The following is a 21,436-nucleotide window of genomic DNA, read 5'->3' as shown; positions in this document are numbered from 1 at the left end:
ATTGGGTACAGCCCACACTAGGCCAGCACCCCTCTCCCCGGCCACCTACCCATCCCCATTTCCCAGGAAGGTAGGGGTTGGGGGTGGCCAGCAATTCGATTTTAATTTCATAGCAGAGCAGTTGATTCATGGCTCTTTGTCGCTGGCGTTGACTCCCGTAATGACTTTCCATCAAAATGAAAAGTGGAGTGACACCACTCATTATTCCTGCTGCTTGTTATCTCAGTTCTGGGGAGGGCCGCCCCCTCCCTGCTGCCTTTCAGCCGTCCTGGACAGTGAGTGATGGCCCCTATTAATCACCGACCCCGCGGACTCCGGCGGACACACGCTATCCAGAGGAGAGAGAGATAAGGCCGCATGAACTGCTCGAAGCCGCTCCTATCAATTAATGTCAGCCCATCGCTTCCCCCCAATCTTTGCCTGTTCACCTCCTTTTGGGGGGATTGGAAGTCTAGGAATTGAAAAAGGAAAGACATTGGTGTGGAATGTCCAGGTACAACTGTCCTTGGAATAGAAGGGCTTTGGGGCCTGAGCGGGCGTGTCCCACCCTCAGGCACTGTGAAGCCTCGGCTGGGGAGCTGCCTGCGGCTCTGGGGTCTTTTCTCTCTGAGAGAATGTCGGCTACCTCCTGCCCCACCTGTTTGGCTGCTGGCTCCCCTGGCCTTCTGACCTACCCCTTGCGGCCGCCATCAGCTCACTGAGGCATGCTACCCTTGCCCACTAATGTCCCTCATCCAGTCACCAGCTGTTACACAGGCTCTTTGCTCACAGGCACTGGGCTTTGGGGAGAACCCTGTGGTCATGTGACCACGGCAGGCTAGGTTCAGGCCTGCTAAGCTCTTGCTCCTGCCCTCGGGAGCACCTCACTGGCCTTCTCCACCCTGCACGGGGCCAATAGGGGATGTTGGAGGTGCTGTTTGGCTGCAGGAGACAAGAAGTGGGTTTGATAGGTTTTCTCAGCAGATTTTGGTCACCTTGGTAAGCAGTGTGGCTAAGGGACTTCTCTCAGGGGGTATCGGGCCCATTTCATTGCTTATCTGGTGAAATCAAGGCCCATCTAGCTGTAGGTTCCTGTAACTGATTTCTTGAAAGAACCATAACGTTGGGTTTGTTCTCCAGAGCCTTCAGCCCCATTTGCCTGTGCTCTGTGCTTTGCTTCCCGGGTCCTGCTTTCCCCAACCACCCAATGGCATTGAAGAGCCCGCCTGGCTGTTTGACCCCGCAGAAGGCAACTCTGTGTCTTTCCAACCTGCTCCCAGATTTCCCAGAGCATCATTCTGATTGCATTTAGCTTCCTGCCTGTTCATCTCAGAGGTGGTTGTGAGGATTAAATGAGTTAACATCTGCAGAGCTCTTAAAACAGTGCCTGGCACAGCTTATGTGCTCGCTGGACATATGTGAGCTCTTATTTTGGGTTTGTGAAACAATGTTAAGGATGCTTCCTCCTGTCCTAACTTCCTTCTTTGAAGCGGGGGTGGGGGTGTGGGGGGGTGGGGAAGAGGCTCCTTGGGGAGCTTGAAGACCAAGTTCTGAGCAGTCAGGTTTCTGGAACTCCCAAAACAACATTCAGGGGGAGAGAAGAGATGGGCCCAGATTACACTTAAAATCCTTCGTTGGATGAGAATTGTATTGCCAAGAGCACTCTACTTTTATGTTTGCTTTTGCACCACCTCTTTCCAGAGAAGATTTAAGGTGCTCACTGCTTAGCTAAGACATGTCATTACTTGCTTCAGATAAGGAAAGTATCACCTTTCCAAAATCCTTTCACCCAGGCAAATCCAGGCATTGTCAAGCCCACTTACCATGACTCTGTTCAGATGAAGCCTTTCTTCCTGCATAGACTGTCCTTTCCAAGTCTGGTTCTCAAAGTGTAGGATCTTTGCACTGCAGCCCATGATGGCCAGCCATGAAGGTGGGTTAAGTAGAGTGCTAATGATTGCTCCTCTGGGTTCCGGCCGCTCAGCTAAGGGCTTGACAGGGAGATGGGTCCTATACCTCCAGAACGACTGTCCCAGGGCCTGTGTGGGGCAGGGGTTATCTGTATTATTGAGACCAAAATCTCACTCCTCTGAGTATGATCTGCTCCAGAGGACTGGCCCGGAGCAGAGGACCAAAGAAAAAGCAGACCCCAGGCCCTAGGGGAGCAGGAGCTAATTCGGCCTGGTTGTGTCTGTTAATTCCTTGTTAATTCCCCAGGTGTTCCTTACAGTTTCTCCCCTAGAAGCGTGGATCCTGCAGCTCTCCCTGCTTTTTCATTTACACTTGCCTGTCCTGTTACTAAGTTCTCCCCCCGCACCCTACCCCTGCCTGGGCCACCACCAGATCTTAGTTCCCCGACCAGGGTCTTGGCCCTCAGCAGTGAAAGCACAGAGTCCTAACCCCTGCACCGCCAGGGAATTCCCGCTTCATCTTTTAATTGCCATTTGTTTATTTCCTGTCCCCACTACTCCAAACACATACATGAATGCGCGCACACAGTCTAATAACAGTAACAGTGGTGACTGGCATCTTCTCTAGAGCTAGACTGTCCAGGTAAAATCCCAGCTCCACTCTTGCCACCTTTGTGGTCTTGGGTGAATCCCTGGACCTCTCTGCACCTCATTTTTTCACCAGTGAAATGAGGACAAAGGAAGACAACCTCGGGGTAGGTAGCTATGGTGAGTATGGGCGGCACCCAGAGGGTACCTGGTGCAGAAAGACCGCTGGCAGCTTGTGAGGGGGGGTGGATGCAACCATCCTGGACTTAGGTTAGAAACTTCCGTTCGGGTCCCGGTTCCATGTGTCCTGGATATTCCAACATCCCAAACCACCCCCATCAGCATCTGCATCCCACCCTGCGTCCCTCTCTTATCTCCTATCTCTGTTCTATCAACAGGCTCTCGGCTCTGCCTGTTCACCTCCAATCCACCTTTTCCGTGTGCTTTGTTGACCTAATCATTTCCCTACTTAGAAACTCGGATGCTCCCTCAGCTCCCCCGATTCCCAGTGTCACAGGGCAGCCCTGGACACCTATGTCCACCTGCCTTTCCAGGCTGGGTGTCCACTGAAGACACCAAACCCATATATGTCCCCAGACCCCTTCTGGGGTCCTTTTAGCCCTCCTCTTAGACCCAGCTGATGAGACCCACACTCGTTTCCAGTTCCCAGGCAGAATGAGTCCCCCTCTCCTCAGCAGCATCCCTGACACTGTCTGCAGATGTCCTGAACTCAGGGAGCATCTCTCGACTACGTGACTGCCTTCCCATGGGCTGAGCCCCAAAGGGAACTGCTTAAGAGCAGGGGCCGACTCGCTCATTTTTGCCTCCTTCCCTTTTGTGCCCTTCCCTTTGGAATCTTAGGGGCTTCCCTAGTGGCTCAGATAGTAAAAAATCTGCCTGCAGTACAGGAGACCTGGGTTCGATTCCTGGGGCAGAAAGATCCCCTGGAGGAGAAAATGGCAACCTACTCCAAGATTTTTGCCTGGAAAATCCCGTAGACAGAGGAGCCTGCGGGCTGCAGACCATGGGGTCATAAAGAGCTGGACACAACTGAATGACTGAGCACGCACACTTTGGAATCTCAAACCTAACTTCTCTGAACTTCAGTTGTCTTAGTGATCTCTCAGTTTACTCTGACTTCTAAAATGTCAGATCATTTATGACATTTTATGATTATATGACATGATTATATGACTTTTATGATTATATGACATTTTATGACATGTTATGATCACGTGGTACACAATTAAGTAAAAAAAAAAAAAAGAGTCCCATAAAGAAGTTTGGGAGGAAATTGGGTTTAATTAGGCTTTTAAAAATGAACCAATGGTCAGATTAAGTCTGATCCACAGTTGTCTAGTGACAGTATCTGCCCTGAGGATCTTCTGGGCTGGTCTGTCCTATCCCTGTTTGGTTGAGGACTCTTCCAGAGAAGAGGGCTGCTGTTCAACCTCTTGGAGGTTTCATGGCTTCATTGACCCAGGTCTGCTGCCGCTTACTGAATGCTGCCCACATGCTGGGTTCTGAACAAGCTGATCTGCACCCCAAGTAATCAGGCCCCAGGCTCCGCTCCCAGGTTCCTAGCAAACTGGGGGGGCGGGTATGGGGGCGCAGCAGGAGGGTGTTGAGCCTGCTTCAGGGCAAAAAAGCCTGGGATGCCAGCTGACCCTGACGAAGATCTCTGTGTCCTCCAGGTACCCTTCCTCTAGGTGGTGAGCAGGGCCCTTCTGGGTACATGGGCCCTGAGTAAACTCATACCTGTCCTGCCTGCCACCCTTCTCTCCTCCCCCAGGCTCCAAAGAAAACCAGTGTGAATATTTAAACTTCTCCTGTGTGTCTAATAAAAAGTTCTGCACTATTTAACGCCCCAGCTATCCATTACTGTCGGGAGCTGCCCTCTCCCTTCCAGCCTTCCCCTCCCTCCCTCTTGCCCAAACCCTGCGCAGCGAAGCCATTTGTCAAAGCCCTCACCGCAGGCTGCGCTTGGCTGTGTCTGAAAGGACAAGCGCCCCGCAGGGGGAGGCGGGGATGAATAAAGGGGCTATGCAAATTGCTGCTTAATCTGCAGAGAAACACCCAGGCTTTGGGGAGACGCTCATTACTTCTTTTAACTGTGATTAACGGGCAAATTAAACCCGAGCCCTTAACTCTGTCCTGGCAGAGGACTCGAACGCAGAGCCCTGGGCCGTGCAGGTGGAGGGAGGCGCTGGTGTGTAGCTGCAGCCCCCAGGGGGCTGGGATCCAGAAGTCTGACCCTTAACCTGTGTCGTCGTTGCCACTGTGGAGTAGGAGGGAGGCGAGCCCCGAATTGGGTAGGTGGGCAGATCCAGTGCAACTTAACACATAGGGAAGGGAGCACTCCATGCCCTAAGAATGAGGGAGTGGCCCTGGATTGCTGCCTTCTGTTCCTCGACAACAAAAGTGTGAACACTCTCTGGCTTCCCCTGCCAGGACCTACTGTTGGTGTGACCACAGCGCCTTTAGCCCCAAACCTGGGGCTGAAAATGTGTGTCCAGAAGTTCAACTCCAAAAATGACCTTGGGCCCAGGGACGTGGGAAGAGACAGAGAAGGAGAAGGAGGTCAGGGACTGTTTTTATGGGAGTAGAGCATGCTAAGTCACTTCAGTCGTACCTGAGTCTTTGCAACCCTGTGGACCATGGACGGTGGCCTTCCAGGCTCCTCTGTCCATGGGATTTCCCAGGCAAGAAGACTGGAGTGGGTTGCCCTGCCCTTCTCCAGGTGATCTTCCCAACCCAGGGATTCAACCAGCATCTCATGTCTCCTGCACTGGCAGGCAGGTTCTTTACCACTAGGGCCACCGGGGAAGCCCCATTTATGGGAGTAGAGACCCTAGGAATAGTCTTGCTACAGGTTATACAGGTTATAAGCTTACAGAGTCCAGCACCCAAATCAGGGGTCAAAAGGTCCAAGGCAGCCCTCTCTGTTTCTTACCCCATCCGAGTGTGTGTGTTAAGATATCTGACCCAGCTCAGAACATATGATTTACCACTTTAACCCTTTTTGTGGGCACCATTCAGTGGTATTAAGTTCATTCACATTGCTGTACAACCATCCCCACCACTCATTCTGTCTGATTTTTGAGCCATCCTGGATCACCTATAGAGCCAAAGACCAGCCACCTACAGTCACCTCTAATAGACAACAAGTGAGGCAGAACTGTAGGTGGAATAGTTTTGTTTGAAATGCAGAAACCTGGGTAAGGCCGCTGGTGCCTGGCATCCCAGGTGAGTGGAATGGAGGCCTCATGCTCCGGAGGGTGGAAATCCTGTAGGAATTCCCCGTTAGAGAAGGTCCCCTAAGCCTGAGTGAATAGGAGGTGAAAGATGACATACAACAGTGACGGACTGTCTGTCAAGCTGACGGGGCCGAGGAGAGACACGGCCCCGCATTTTATTTTGTCGTCGTCAAGTGGACCAGTAGGTCTGTCATAGAAACCAGGCCTGACAGCTCGCTCAGCGACTCAGCTCTCTTCTCTTGACTCCTGCAGCCCAGCTCCACCATCTATTAAAACATCCCGGGCTGTCAGGGATATTAAAAGGCTCTGTCACTCCTTCTTAAAACAGTCATAAATACAATCTGGACATGAGCATTTGGGCAGGAGCCCCAGTGCTGAATGGGAAGAGACAACAGCAGGGACGCCTACCTTCCTTGACAGCCAAGGCTCAAACAGGGAGCCCGGGATTCCTCTCCTTTTTCTCTCGAATGCAAGAATCAGGGCCGTCTCCAACATCTGCTGAGGCCTGGCATCTTGAAACAACTGTTGTCAAACATAGAATGTGGCCTTTGTTAGCATGACCACAGCCTCAGCTTATCTCTGGTGCCTGGCACACCCAAACGGCACCTGTTCTACATATCTGCCTGCACACCTTCTTCCTAGGCCTCCCCACGTGGTGCAGTGTGGGGAGGAACCAGAAGGTCACGAGAGAGCCCCACGTTCTTCTTCCTCCTGTCCCTCTTCTACTCTCCCTGCCCTGCGCGGCCTCATGACTGACCCACCTTGGAACAAGGGTCTTAGGCTGGAGGCTTCCCAGGCAGGCTCCCCAGAGTGCCAGATGGAACTTGTAATCGTGCCAATTGGAAAACCCCAGTCAGCCCGGAATCCTGAGTCTCTTCAAACGATGGGATCACAAATCTTCCTGCCTGGAAGCTTCCCGCTCTCAAAGAGGGCATTCCCTTCCTTTCTACATAAGTGTGCATGGCCTCAGGCTTCTTGCTAGGAGCTGGCCCCTCTTTTCAAGAACATCCTATTTGAGATGGAGGATGTTTCTCCAGCTCGCGGCTTGCAGCTCTGTGCCTCTATACCCAGGCAAATTCTGACTCTGGGCTCCATCTCTGTCTGTTGGGCTATGTTGTTACCAGATGCCTAGTTTACTGAAACATACAAAGGCCCTGTGTTGACATCAGGGCAGCACCCTGGACACTGGCCTCTTGAAATGTCCTGTCTTCTGCCCACCCGATGTTTGAAGGCTGGAATCACTTCCCATTCCAGTACTTCTAGTTAACTTTGGATATTTTTGTAAACTATGGACTGATTTGTGTGTGTGTGTGTTTATTTGTTTTCAAAGAAATTACCTTCTCAGCAGCTTTCCCCAAATATTTCATGTCAAGAAGTGTCAGACTTTTATCCTTCCTTTCTATAATATTTATTACATGCCTACCTTATTCAGTTGTCCAGCCCCAGAGGACAGGACTAGGTCTGTGTGTGGAGGTAAGAGGGAGGCAGGTTTCTGCCTAATATATGGAAGCCTTTTATGACAACTAAAGGTGCTCCACGGGACACGGGTGAGATAGTCATCATCACCGAGGACCTTAGACTGGCACTGGGTCAGTATCTGGTGCGGACACTGCAGAGGATGGGAAATTGGTGGGATGATTCTGAGAGTCAATGGCCGGGGCACTTGGTATGTCTGGAAGCTGGACAAGGCCTAGCAGCTGTTCACCAGCTGCCTTCCATGTGGCCATCTTGCCATGTAATCCCAGATGGTCAGACCCCTCGCCCTCTAAGGTCACAGGGCCAGCGGCAGGGTAGTGGGCAAGCCCTTCTTTGCTCTGGTAGCCCCAGGCAGTGTCTGCGATGGCCTGGGGAAGGCAGGATGTGAGAGGTAGTGATGAGAGAGATCCCACCAGCTTCCTGGGTAGAGAAAGGCTCAAAGCTCTCTCTTCCCGCCCGCTCCCCTCCTCCTGGCTTCCACTCCTACTCCCCTCCAGCCACTGTCTGCCTTTCCACCTGCCTTGGCTTCTCCCTCCCTCCTTTGCTCTCCTAACCTCCTTCCCTCCTCCACAGCCTCCCTCATCTCCATGGCGATAAAAGGGGAGGTGTGGTGGGCTGTGCCCTGTATTTTGAGTCGCTCCATAATAGCCCCTTTCTCTGGAGACACAGGGGCTGCCTGTGGAACTAATCTCTCCCTGCCCATCAGCTCACAAAGGCCAGGGAAGCCCCTCCCTCAGCCTAGCCGCCCCGGTGACCCCGAGCTCGTTTCCGGTGCGCTTCCAGCCCTCCGGGGCCTGCAGCTGGGCCTCTCTCCTGGGATCCTGCACACAGGCAGGGTCACCCCGGCTGACCTCCCCCGAGGACAGGGGTCAAGCCCCCTCTGGGGTCTCCAATGTGATTGGAAGGGAGCTGAGGCGGGGGATGTGGGGGTGGGGGTGTAGGGGGAGGACGGGCTTGGGGGAGGGAACCTTCTCTTTTAATGTAAAATTAAAAGACTCCCTGTGTCTTCTGTCTTTGCAGCTCAGGCTGGGTCGCCTGGCCTGGGACCCCACCCCTGGGAATCTGGGCATCTTAGAAATGAGTTAAACTCCTGGCAATGGGGCTTGGTCAAACCCGATCTGGAATATCGGGATCATAAAAATCCTAGTGTGGGAAGTGGGAGAAGCTGTCTGTACAGGGCAGCAAGGTGTGCAGAGTTGGGCTGGTTTTGACTCTGGTACTTGCTTGCTTAGACCCCTGTGGGCCTTGATGTGCTTATCTGCAGGATGGGAACACTAATAGCACCAACCTCATGGGTAACATGCTAAGTGAGATCACGCACATAACATGTTCCTTAGCTTAGTTTCCGGCTCAGAGGAGGTTCTCCAGGTAGCAGAGCTGTGACTGTATTAGGCAGGAAGGAGTCCTCAGGCTTCAGGAATGATCTACTTAGCTCAAGCCAGGAATCCCCATCCCTGGAGAAGAATATCTGAGGGAGTGGATCTGGTGGAAGCACAGACTAGGAGGTCAGAATGGCTGGGACTCAATCCCAGCTCCACCACCTACCGACTGTAAGACTTCATGTGTAGAAGGGGATAACACTGCCAACAGTTATGACGATCAAGTGGTTTAACACGTGCAAAGTGCCCAGAGGGAAACTAGCTTGTTGTCCACGTTACATAAATGTTAGTTATGAGGGTTATTGATGTTATTATTATTGGGTCTCTACGGACCTGATCTTCCCGAACTTTCAAATATTCAGTCTTTGTCCCTACAAGTTCCCTCTCTTTTCTATGTCATACAGCACATTGTGATTTCTGGCAAGGAATAATATACGGTCACTCTCGCTTGTTGATGAAAAAAAGGCATATTTTGCCTATATAGACAGCAGCTCTAAACAAGGGACACAGCTAAGCCAGAAGGGAGTCATTGGCCCCTTATAAAACAAGGCCAAGTAAAAGATAGGAGTTCAGAAAGGTTGAAGGAGGTCTGATGGGAGCTGCCAACAGCTCTCCTAACCCGCCCAACTTATTACTGGAATCATTTCAGGAGATAATTTAATGCTCTCCCTCGGTGGCCCTATTTGTTCCTGCAGGGAAAAATAAATAAATAAACAAACCCAACCACCCCAACCACCTCAAGCTTTATGAGAACATCACTTGCAAATTTTTAATGACACGGTTATTAATATAACTGTCCTGGCACCTCCCCTACATCTGATCACTGGTGAATTATGGGCCTTGAGTTCTGACTGCTGCTCCCATTACTGCAAACAGTTCCACTCTGTCCTTCCACATGCACAGAGACCTCAGAGTCTGCAGCAGGGCCTGCTGCCCCAAAGTTGGGAGCAGGAGAACTTGGGGAGTCTGGCTGAGGGGTGGGGCTGGAGGGTGAGAAAGAACCAGCTGAGGCGGGGCGAGAAGGCACCCATCGGGTGTGGTGGTGGTCAGAGCACTTGAGTGAGAATCCAGAGGCCTCACTTTAACACCATCTTTAGTCCTATGATTCAGCCCAATCTTTCGGTTTCTGGGACCTCATATCTTCACCTATTAGATAAGGATTTTTAAAAATTATATTTTTCCTCTTTGCCATTTTTAAGCATGTATAATGTGCCAGGCATTGTGCTAAATGCCTTATATTATTATCATTATTATTCAGCTGCACCACACGTCTTATGGGTTCTTAGTTCCCCAACCCAGGGATTGAACTCCAGGCCTTTGGCAATGAAAGCCAAAGGCTTTCAAAGGTCTGAGTCCTAACCACCTGGACCACCAGGGAATTCCCAGTATTGTCTTATTTAATGAATTCTCAGGAGTGTGTATGATAATACTGGTTTAATCCTCATTTAGTAGATAAGGAAACTCAGGTTCTCAGAAATTCAAAAGCTTGTCTGAGGTCACACAGCTGGTAAGAAGGGATACTGGTCTGCAACCTCAGTCTGCCTAACTCCAGGGCCAAAGCCCCTCACTGTCAGGCTGCGCTGCCTGCTGGGGACAGTAACACCTGCCCTCCCACCTGGGAGGGTGGGAGACTCAGATGCCCCCTGGGCGGTGGAAGGGCACTGTCAAGCACACAGCGGTCAGACGCGGTGACATAAAAGTCTTTCCCAGAGGAACGCAAAATAAGTTGGGGTGGGATGAACTGAGATTAGAGGCATGGGCAACCAGAAGAAGCTGGCAACGTCCCCAGGGGACTGGATTTAGCAGTGAGCAGGCCGCATCCTGGCAATGCTGCCTTTGGAAGAACATGTGATAGTTGGTTTCACTTGACAACGAAAGGGGAGACTCTTCTCATGTTCTGAGTCTTCCCACTCTTACCAAGATGTTTTTGATTTTGGTCTCGCTGGGTCATCCTCAGAGGCTCTGAGCTGAGCAGAGCTGTGGTCCAGCTGAGGGGGCAGATGCTGCTGTTTCCTGCTGCCCAGGATCTGGTGCCACAAAGGACTGATGGGCCTGGAGAAGGTGAGGCCCCCAAGGAGAAGTCCCCCCTTAGGCCCTAGGAGTTCAACCATAGTGGGTAATTGGTGGAGCTGGCATAAGGGTAGAGAGGTGGCCAGGGGCCGTGGACAGTCGGGACAGACCCCGCTTCCCCTCTCCCCCCTATTCCCACTCCTTGCCTCTCCTGGCCTGGTTTAGGTTTGCTGGCTGGCAGGCTGGCTGCTTGGTATTCTGCTCAGGTCCCTGCATCCGGCCTCCTGGCTCCCCTGCCAGAGGGGCCTCCTCCCCCAGCCCAGCCTGGGCCATGTATTATCCTCGCAAGATTGAGGGCCTAATGGAGGTAATCAGCACCGGGGGAGCCACTCCATCCAGGCTTAGGAGGGAGGGCAGAGACGTGCTGGTTGGTGCCTTTGCCCACCCTGAGATCTGGGTGTACTTGAGGGGGCCCCTGGAACTGAGGAGGGGCTTGCAGCACCCCCTCTGGGAGGACTCTAGACAATTTCAACCCAGGACCATAATGCTGCGATAACCCCTGTCTTCCTCTCTCTACCATACCCTTGACATCCGGGGCCCCCGTGGGGAGACCCCAGCCACCACCAGCTCTCCTGAAGGACTTTCCGCTTGCTGTGGGGAGGGCAAGCTCCCACACCCACCCCACCCCTCGCCTGAATGCCAGCTGGCCGGCGTTGGAGCCAATGCTCCACGGCCCATTGTTCCTTGACTCTCCTCCCACGGTGGGAGGTAGGGGGGCTGAGCCTGGCCCCCCAGGTCAGGAGCACAGGGCAACCCCTCCCCTCCCCAGGCTTCAAAGGCCTGGAGGGACGAACCCTTGCCCCTGCAGGGCCTCTCCTCTGGGAGCTGTGAGCGGGGCAGCTGCCCCCAAAGCAGCATTCAGGAGCTCCCTGGGAGTGAGTAGAGCAGGCCAGGAGGTGATCCTGGGCATGCAGGAGGTCACGCGAGGGGAGCTCCCAAGGCAGAAGGCCTGGGAAAAGCCTGGGGATGGAGGAGGCCACAGAAGTGATAGCAATACTCTAACAATACTCTTACTTACTACCAAGGGCAACTAAAATTTTTTTGAACACTCAGGGTGGACCAGGTTCTGTGTTTTCCATGCATCACGTTATTTCATCCTCACAGGAGCTGGATACATTACACAGCAGGAGGAAATCAGGCTCAGAGAGGTTAAGTAACTTACCTGGCCTCCCAGAGGGAGGATCTAAACAGGGTTTGGACTCACTCTGTTTGACTCTAGAAGCCTGCTCCTAACCACAGCGCTGGGCCACAGTACTAGGCGGCTGAGAGGGAAAGCAAGATGGGTCACAGGCAGCCACTCCAAACACTCACCTGACTCCATTCACGTCAGCAAGATAAGCGTTTCTCACCAAGGAGCCACCTGGGATCCAGGAAGCAATTTTCTCACTGGGCCCACATAGATAGAGATTCTCTTTCCTCTCCTGCTAGCCCGTCTCCCCTTTCTATTAATAAGCTTCTTTCTCCTCCTCTTCCCAAGCTAAGGGGCTCTCCTCCCACCATCTGCTCCCTAGATGGTCGACACCGTCCACCTTGCTTCCCCGGGGATGGATGGTCCAGGACTCATCCCTCCCCCAGGTGCTGTAATTTGAGGGGCTGCCCAGCTGGAATGGACCCAGGGCCTCCCCAGGCTGCCCTCCCACCCCTGTGAGCTGGCTGGCCTCTGCCCTCTGCCCTCTTCTGCCATTAACCCTGTCACCTGCCGGACATCAGCCCCGGGGCCCAGTCTGTCAACCGTGGCCAAAGATGGATGGGGGGCGGCTGGGAAGCATAAGCGGCGACCCCTTAATGAGATCTGTGGGGGGAGGGCTGGGCTCTCTCAGGCAGCGGCAGGGCCAGGCTGGTGATAAAGGCCCTTGCTGGATATGACCTGCGCTCCTTCTGTGGAGGAACCGTGGAGGGAGAAGCTGCAATACAGGCCTGGAGGGCACAGGATTCTGTTGCCACTTCCCCCCGACCCCAGCCCTCTCTCCCCTCCACTGGCAACCAGACTTGAGGCGGGAGAGATGAGGACAGCCTGGGAAAAAAAAGAGGATCCACCACCTCATATTCTTTCTCCTTGGCGTCGTGACCCCCGCTCCCTGGGAAGAAACACAGACACAAAGAATTTCTAGGAAATAGGAGACCAGTTGCCTGGCTGGGGCAGCCCTAAGGCAGTCCTGGGAGACTCCAAGTCTCCTATCCAAGTACAGAGAAACCGGAGAGTGGGAGCCTTTGTGGGGTGTTGCCTATAGTAGGTTCGGGGGTTGGACTGACTTGGGGAGAGGGGTGAGGGTGCTCCGTGTATCATTCTGGTGGGGAGTGGGGAGAAATTCACTCCCTGCAGACAGGAATGAGGTTGGTTGAAAATAGGGCTCTTTGAGTTTGAGGGGGGTCGTTTATAACCCCATGAAGACTAAGGAGAAGCTTAGTCTTTACTGGATACCCAGCAAAGGTTGGCTGCAAGACCCTATATAGAGTGGGGAGCATCTTCAGAGATGTAAGGGAAGGGTCCTTTGGAAGTAGGGAAAAGAGCGGGATGATGGGTGGGGGTGAGGGAGAAGAAACATTGGAGGGGGTCTCCTATGCATTTTTCCTCTTAGTGATTCATGGAATTTTATAAGCTGGAGATCCTGGAAAGCATCAGCTTTAACCTTGCATTCCACAGCTAGGGAAACTGACCCCTAGAGAGGGGAAGAGACCCACCCAACGAGTAGTGGAGCCAGAGCTAAAATCCAGGGTTCAAAAAGGCCGAGGCCCTTAGCCTGGCATCGCACCACCCTCCCTCCTTGCTTCATACCCAGGAAGAACATAAAACAGCTGCTTCAATAATCATTACTGGACTTGCCTGAAAGCACTTGCTTTGCCCAGTTCCTCGTCCACCCCGCTCAACACGCGACGTGTTGCCCAAAGGTTTTCAGTAGGTTTGGGAGTTAGACTGACTTGGGGAAAGGGGTGAGGGTGTTTCGTGTGCCATTCTGGTGGGGAGGGGGGAGAAATTCACTGCCTGCGGACAGGAATGAGGTTGGTTGAAAATAGGATTCTTTGAGTTTGAGGGGGGTCGTTTATAACCCCTTGAAGACTAAGGAGAAGCTTAGTCTTCACTGGATACCCAGCAAAAGTTGGCTGCAAGACTCTATGGCCACTACTTTGACCTTGTCTGTCCCCGGAGTGACCACCTGCAGTGATTTCTGGCTTCCCTCCCAGCTCTTTAGTTCAGGCTGAGCAGGTTCGTGGTGCAGCCTCAGGAGGCTTGGGCTCTGGTTCAGCTTAGCTGGATGAGCCTTGCCAACTCTTTTCTGGGCCTCAGTTGCTTTATCTTTAAAAGGTAGTGCTAGACAATGGTCTTTATACTTCTTTTATTTATTTATTTATTAAATTTTATGTATTTATTTATGACTATGCTGGGTCTTCGCTGCTGCATGGACTTATTTCTAGCTGCGGTGAGGGGGGCTCCTCTCTACTTATGGTGTGCGGGTTTCTCATTGCAGTGGCTTCTCTTGCTGCAGAGAACGGGCTCTAGGGCATGTGGGCTTCAGTAGTTGTGGGTTCTGAGCACTAGAGCACAGGCTCAGTAGTTGAGGTACGCAGGCTTAGTTGTTCACGGCATGTGGGATCTTTCCAGATCAGGAATTGAATCCGTGTTTCCTGCATTGGTAGACAGATTCTTTACCACTGGACCACCAGGGAAGCCCCTCACTTCTTTTAAATATTGATAGAAGGCCCAAAGCCAGTGCTATGACTGGCTAATTTGCACTGGCTCTCAAGGGCTTCCCTGGTAGCTCAGGTGGTAGAAAATCTGCCTGCAGTGCAGGAGACTGGGGTTTGATCCCTGGGTTGGGAAAATCGCCTGGAGAAAGAAATGGCAACTCACTCCTGTATTCTTGCCTGGAGGATGTCATGGACAGAGGAGCCTGGCAGGCTACAGACCATGGGATCGCAAGAGTCGGACACGACTTGGTGACTAAACCACCACTCAAGGGCTCTATGAGCCTGTTACATGCATTTCTAACTTTGTGCTGGGTAACTTCCAGTTATTAGCTTGAAATGGGCTTTGGTGGGAGCATTTACACCACGGAAACTGGAAAATGCTACAGATCGGAGCTTCTCTATCACCACCCCAGTAAGAATTGGCTGTTAAACTTTTACCAACACACTATGGAACAGCTCTTATGTGACAGGTATGAAAACAGAGAGGAGCAGAATCACTTTAGTTAAAGCAGAGGTGCCCTCTCCCCACCAAACCTTGCCCCAATCCAGGACTCGTAAACCGTCACATCAGAAGGATGAGATTCGTGCCAGCTCTAAATGCGGTGAGTCTAAGTGACAGGCCACAGAGGCGAAACGGGAAGGAGAACGTGCTTACACCTGACAAGCAAGCTTCATTCCTGTGTTCACCTACGTTCCATGACGAATACAAAAGTCAATATTCCCAAAGCCGGCCTCCTTTCCAGCCTATTAGAATCAGCTGATTCATTCTTGTGGGGGTGGAAAGGTGGGGACAAGCAAAAGAAAAACAAATGTTCGAAGCTGAAAGAAATCTGATATTTAATCTAGAGGTTTCTAAATCATCAGAATTACCTGGGAACATTTTTAAAATAACAATTTCTTGCCCCTACGCCTAGACCTACTGATTTCAAAATCTCCAGTGGGGGAGCGGTTTTCTCTCTTGGCTGCTGCAGTAGAGATGGAGGGCTACAATCAGTGCTGAATCATCAACTAAACTTTGTCTTCTTTCTAAAAGAGATGTCCTCATTCTCCCTTAGCAAAGGAATATTTTTAAAGTGCTTTCCCACAGCTAAGCTAAGTCTCTGCTGCATTTCTAGCCGTCTCATCTATATAATGGGCTTCCCAGGTGGCACTGAAGTGAAGGAAAGTCGCTCAGTTGTGTCTGACTCTTTGTGACCCCATGGACTATATAGTTTATGGAATTCTCCAGGCCAGAATACTGGAGTGGGTAGCCTTTCCCTTCTCCAGGGGATCTTCCCAACCCAGGGATCGAACCCAGGTCTCCCGCATTGCAAACAGATTCTTTACCAGCTGAGCCGCAAGGGAAGCCCAAGAATACTGGAGTGGGTAGCCTATCCCTTCTCCAGTGGATCATCCTGACCCAGGAATCAAACTGGGGTCTCCTGCATTGCAGGTGGATTCTTTACCAACTGAACTATCAGGGAAGCCCCAGGTGGCACTAGTGGTAAAGAACCCACCTGCCAATGCAGGAGACATAAGAGGCTCAGGTTTGATCCCTGGGTCAGGAAGGTCGCCTGGAGAAGGGAATGGCTACCCACTCCAGTATTTGCCTAGAGAATTCCATGGGGTCACAAAGTGTTGGATACGACTAACACTTTCACTTTTTCTTTATCTATATAATAGATTATATAGATATAATATCTATCTATCTATATAATAATGAAAAAGATATATATATCTTTTTCATTATCTATATAATAATTTTACTGATGACTTTCAGAGTTTGCCTGCATGCTGAATGTTCTGGATTTATTTCTTCATTCCACAAAAATTAATTCAGCACCTACTAACTGCCAGGACCTATGTTTGGTGCTGGGCAGACAATGATGAGTGAAATGGACTTGATCCTTGACTTTTGAGCTTACAGCCTTGTGAGGGAATCAGAACGAAACTAGCAGTATTGGGATGCGGCACAAGGGAGATGTCGGGGTTGAGAAGAGGGAGTGAGGGAGAGCGTCCTGAAGAAATGAGAGTAGGGTTGTGGCCTTAAGATAGTCTAGGAAGGAGAACGGAAGGGTGGGAGCATTGTTTTCAGCAGAGAACAGCATGTGGGGGCTGAAGGTAAGACAGCAGAGTGGGCCTCAATTGACCGAGTGAATGTCCACACAGCTAAAGCTTTCTGTCATTTCTATGGCCCTTCCCAGAAACCCCTCCGAGCGCCTCCATGACTGTCTGGGCTCCATGGAGTCCAGAGCAAGACAAAGAACTTTTGTCTGATCAGCTGAGCTATAATGAGAGAATGACCCCCAGCTTCTTTATTTATGCATCCGGCACGGAGCTTGCTTTTGTAAGAGCAGCACTGTATTACTGTCTCACAGTCAGCCATGCATTTTACAATAATTCCACATTGTCTACCCTGGGTTTTATTTCTGCCTAACTTCCCTTTCAGCTTTCTTTTTAAAAGCCTTGTCTCTTTGCTCCCTTTTTACTTATCTCTTTCTTTGAAGTGGAACGTAGAGAACATGTGGGTTTCAGGGAAATCTGCCATCCCAAGGGGCCTTCTCCAATGAAATGCAGGTCAGCCTGAGATTTGGAGTTGAAAGCTGATTAGTCTAAATGCTCACATCTTAGAAAGTCTAACCAATCTGCCCATCAAGGCTGCTGATTCCATCCTGTCGTATTCGCTGCTGGGGCAGAGTCAGCACCAGACAGTGATGTGCCAGGCAGAATAGCATCTTTGCACAGCGCCTCCTGGAAGGGAGGGCAGTGGGGAGGGGGCAGATGCTGAGAGGCTCATGGGAGCCATGCCAACAGATGGGTCTGCCTGGGTGCCCGACTAAACCAACGAACCCTTCCCAAGCCAATTCGCATGCGGGGCCAGAGCCCATTCTTTCTCCGTGAGATCCCCAGTAAAGCAATTGGGGCCACGGAGGAATTCATTGGTGGGTGGGAGCGGGGAGGTCAGCAGGGGCAGGCTGGGGGTGGGTCTGCTCGGATTAGCCCGTGGGAGCTGAGCCAGCCCCGGCGGGCGGGGCTGCTTTGGCACTCTCCTACAGTTACTGGGCCTTCCTGCCCGCCTGGCTGCTGGTGTGTGGAGCTCAGCCCCCTCCGCAAAGAGCCCCTGAGAGGGGCCGGGAAGGGGGGAAGGCCACCCGTGGCCTTGTGAGGCTGAAGCACAGGCTCCTTCCTCAGCTGCCAGGGAAGAATTTAATTACCAATTAAAGCCCCCTCCATCTGTTTCAGGCCTGCCAGAGAGCTCTCTCTACCCTTTAATTACATCTCTGACAACAATTTAACTCAATTAGCTGGTAAACACAGCAGAATGCAGGCAACCCAGGGCACCCTCTCATCCCTGCCATCTGTCTGTCTGTCTTATGCTTTCCCCACCCGCTCTCAGTCTGTCTGTCCTGCCCCGACTTCCCCATCTCATTCTGATCACCCCCCTGTTTTCTCTTTTCCTTCTGTTGCTCTTCTCAGGCACCTCTTGTCTGCCTCAAGCCAGCTGGGTTTCCTCCCTAATCTTTGTCATTATATCTTCCTTTCCCATCTGTCTGTCCACCCCTATCTGCTGTCTGTCTGTCCCTTTCCCCGGCTCTGTCTTGCTCTGTTCATTCCAACTTGCCGTCAGTCTCTGCAGGCCAGTCTCCAGAAAGCCCTCCCTTTCCTTTCCTTCTCCCGTTTCTTTCTCCTTTGCCATCCCTCCCATGTTTAAGCAGATCCATCCCTTTCAACATCTCTTCTTTGAGTTTCCTTCCTGGTTTGTTTCCCTAACCTTTACCATCTCCTTTTGTTTGGTCCACTTAACACAGACAAATGTCAGCCAGAGGATCTGGCCAGTGACTGGCTCAGAACTTTACGTATATTACTTGGTTGAATTGTTACTAAAATTCTGTGAAGTAGGTTTAAGTATTCCCATTTATAAGTGTAATAATTGATGCTCTGAGAAATTTTTACAACTTGCCCAAGGTCACAGAGTTAGCAATGGATAGAATAAGGATTCAAATCCAGTTCTGTTTACACTGATGCTGAATAAGAGAGCTGGCGCCTGTGAGGGGAGCAGCTTTGTGGATAACAGAGAAGGCCTGGGTATGGCCGAGGGTGAGGGGGGCGGGGGAGGCGGGCGTTGCAGGGGGAAGGCTCTGTGCTTCTCAAATGAAGGGCAGAACCAGAGATTACCAGTTAACACTGGGTGAAAATTAGGGATGATTTCTGAGAAACTAACTTCACTATTTCTGCTGGAAAGAATCTTCCAGATTCTAAATTGCTACAGTGTTGAAGAAGTTTCTCAGTCCCCTAAGAAAGAAAATTTCTAAGACCCCGGAGCAGCTGGGAGAAGGAGAAAAACCAGTAGGCTCTAATTATCCTAGCAACCCTCTCCTGGAATGAGGCGGGGGGAGGGTGGGAGAAGGGCAGCCTGATCCGTCTTGTGGACAGGCAGGGACATGATGGAGACCCCAGGTCAGCCAGGTAGTCACATGGCTGCGGTCAGGCAGACCCCAGCCACATAAAACTCATCTGCTTTCTTCCCCTGTCCTTCCTTGGCCGACTAATCATTCTTCCTGTGATTAAAACAGGAAAGAACTGGGGGGCGACTACAGCAGAGAAGGGGAGCCTATTTCTTATCTCTGTTTTCTACCTTTCTTTGGTTTTAAGCTTTGCAGTCCATCCAGCAGGGTTAGGTCCACTTGGGGTTGAGAACTCACTTCTACCCTGCTTTCTGCCCCCTGAAGCAGGAGTGCTGGGATTCCCACTACGTTCCTCACATACAGGAACTGTCTCTGAAAGCAACTGGAAACGTGGGTTAGAGTCAGCCTAGTAGGGGGCCTGGAACTTCACCTAAAATTGTCATCATTACAAATCTCTCAGAGGAAATGCCATTCTGTAAGCAGTTATGAAAAGTCTGGGCAGAGGCAACCAACATGCAGATGAAGGGCTGGAATAGAGGCAGGGGCAGAAAAGCAGAACTCAGAATGTGGAAGCTTCTTATCCAAGCTTCCCCAGCCTTATACAAGCAGTGGGTTTGTGAGCAGTTTCTATAAACATACTATAATAAAGATGACAGAATAGTGAGGTTGCTGGGTTTTTTTTTTCTAAACTTGATTACCTAGAATTTAAGGTAACAAGGGACTAGAGAGGTCTATCTAACCCAGAGTCCTTCCTGCTGCAAGAATTCTTATTATAGTGGCCATCATAGTATATTTCTTTGAATACTTCCAATGACAGGGAAGTCACTACCTCACAAAGTAACCCTTTTCCGGCTTCAGACTATTTTAACATTTAGAAAATCCTTTCTTGTATTAAGTCTCCCTGTAATTTCCATCCTTCTGTCCTATTCTTACTTTGAGAAGCAATGGAGAATGTGTAAACTTTTCTTCCTCAGTTCAGATGCCAACCCAATGTCTAGAAGGCAACCAATGGGAACCCTTGAAAATTTAAACATCCCTAGTTCCTCCAGCTCTTCCTCAACTGCTCTCATTTCAAAATCTCACTATTCTTTTTCTAGGTACCCCTTTTCATTAGCAATGCCTTTCTTTATAAATACAGCCCCAGACCTAAACTGGATTCTCTGAAGTCCAATGGGCACAGGACAGAGAAAGACTATTACCTCCCTTGTTCTGGATACTGTATTTTTATTAATGCAGCTCAGAATCTATAATGTTTTATGGCCACTACAGATCACAGGAACCTTTCCATCCTATCAGCATACCGAGGTGGCAGTCGAATAAATAGATTTGTTAGGGGATATGCTACCCTTAGACCATGTCGTCCTCACTTCTACTGAGTTAATGTTTTTAGTGATGAATAGAAAACTTACCATTTAACCCTGTGAAATTTCATCTCACTCAATTCAATTTAACTAACACTGATAGAGCAATACTGTATTTCACTATGCTCGATTTTGGACCGATGTTCCCATCCTACTGAGGTCTCAGATCCTGAACCTGTCACCTAAAATATTAACTAGCTCTGTATCAGCCTCAGATCTGATGAGCTTGTCTTCCGTGTCTTCATTCACTCTCCATGAAGTACTGTGCCTCCTGAAAGGACTACTTTGAAAGAATCAATATCGAAATGAGTCTCTCCTTCAAATGGAGGATGTAGTTGGTTTTCTGGTAACTTAATTTTGATAAAATTCAAGTACAGAAGACTATCAAAAATAGTACAAAGAGCTCCCATTTGCCCTTTACCAGATTCACCCACTGTTTACATTCATCTCCATTTTTTTTATTCCTCTCTATCCACATGTTTATATATGCATAATTTCTCTGAGTTTTGGAGAGAAGTTGGAGACCTCCTGTCCCTTTTTCTCTACTTGAGTATGTATTTCCCAAAAACAAAGGCATACTCTTATACAAACAACTTCAGTATAGTTGCCAAAATTCAGAAATTTAACATTGCTGCAAGACTATTATGTAATTCACAGTCCATATTCAAATTACATCAACTTCCTCAGCAATGTGCTTTACAGCGATTCCACCCCCACCTCCCTTCACTCCCAGTCCAGGATCATTGAGTAGCCAAGCTCTTTATAGGAGGCTGTGGTTTCATTTCAACATTTTGCTAAAAGCAGTTTGGAAGCTTTTTTTTTCTTTTTTTAAATGCCAACCTATGGAAAACAGTCAAAACATCCCACCTTCCAAGGATGAAGATCTGGCACCTCTGAGGAGAGCAAAACAAATGTGCTGCAGACTGAAGGTAATTCCCATGAAGCCATCACAAATGTTTCAAGCAATGAACGCATTTCTAACAAGTGTAGGCACCGGGCGAGATGGCTTGGGAGGAAACTTCCTCAAAGAGAGGAATGACTCCTAGGATATTTGCTTATAAATTTGCCTCATGACTTGATAGTCAAACTGCACACCATCTTAGAGTTTCAGCTCCCAGAGAATAAGGTTTTCATGATAGACACATTCTCCCTGGCCCATTTGTTAAAAGTCCTGGACTGCTGGAGCTGAGCCCCAGGTTTTGCTCCCCAAAAGAGCTATTTATACTTGCCATAGGATGAACCCTTAACCCCTAAGGTCAGACATGAGGGAGGTAGGTGGACCAACGAAGATGTACAGGGTAATCAATTCCCAACAACTCAAAATGTGGTCACACTGATGGAGGA

Source organism: Bos taurus, chromosome 19 (assembly GCF_002263795.3).
Source record: "Bos taurus isolate L1 Dominette 01449 registration number 42190680 breed Hereford chromosome 19, ARS-UCD2.0, whole genome shotgun sequence".
NCBI classification, from domain to species: Eukaryota; Metazoa; Chordata; class Mammalia; order Artiodactyla; family Bovidae; genus Bos; species Bos taurus.
Note: the sequence above shows the minus strand (reverse complement) of the source record.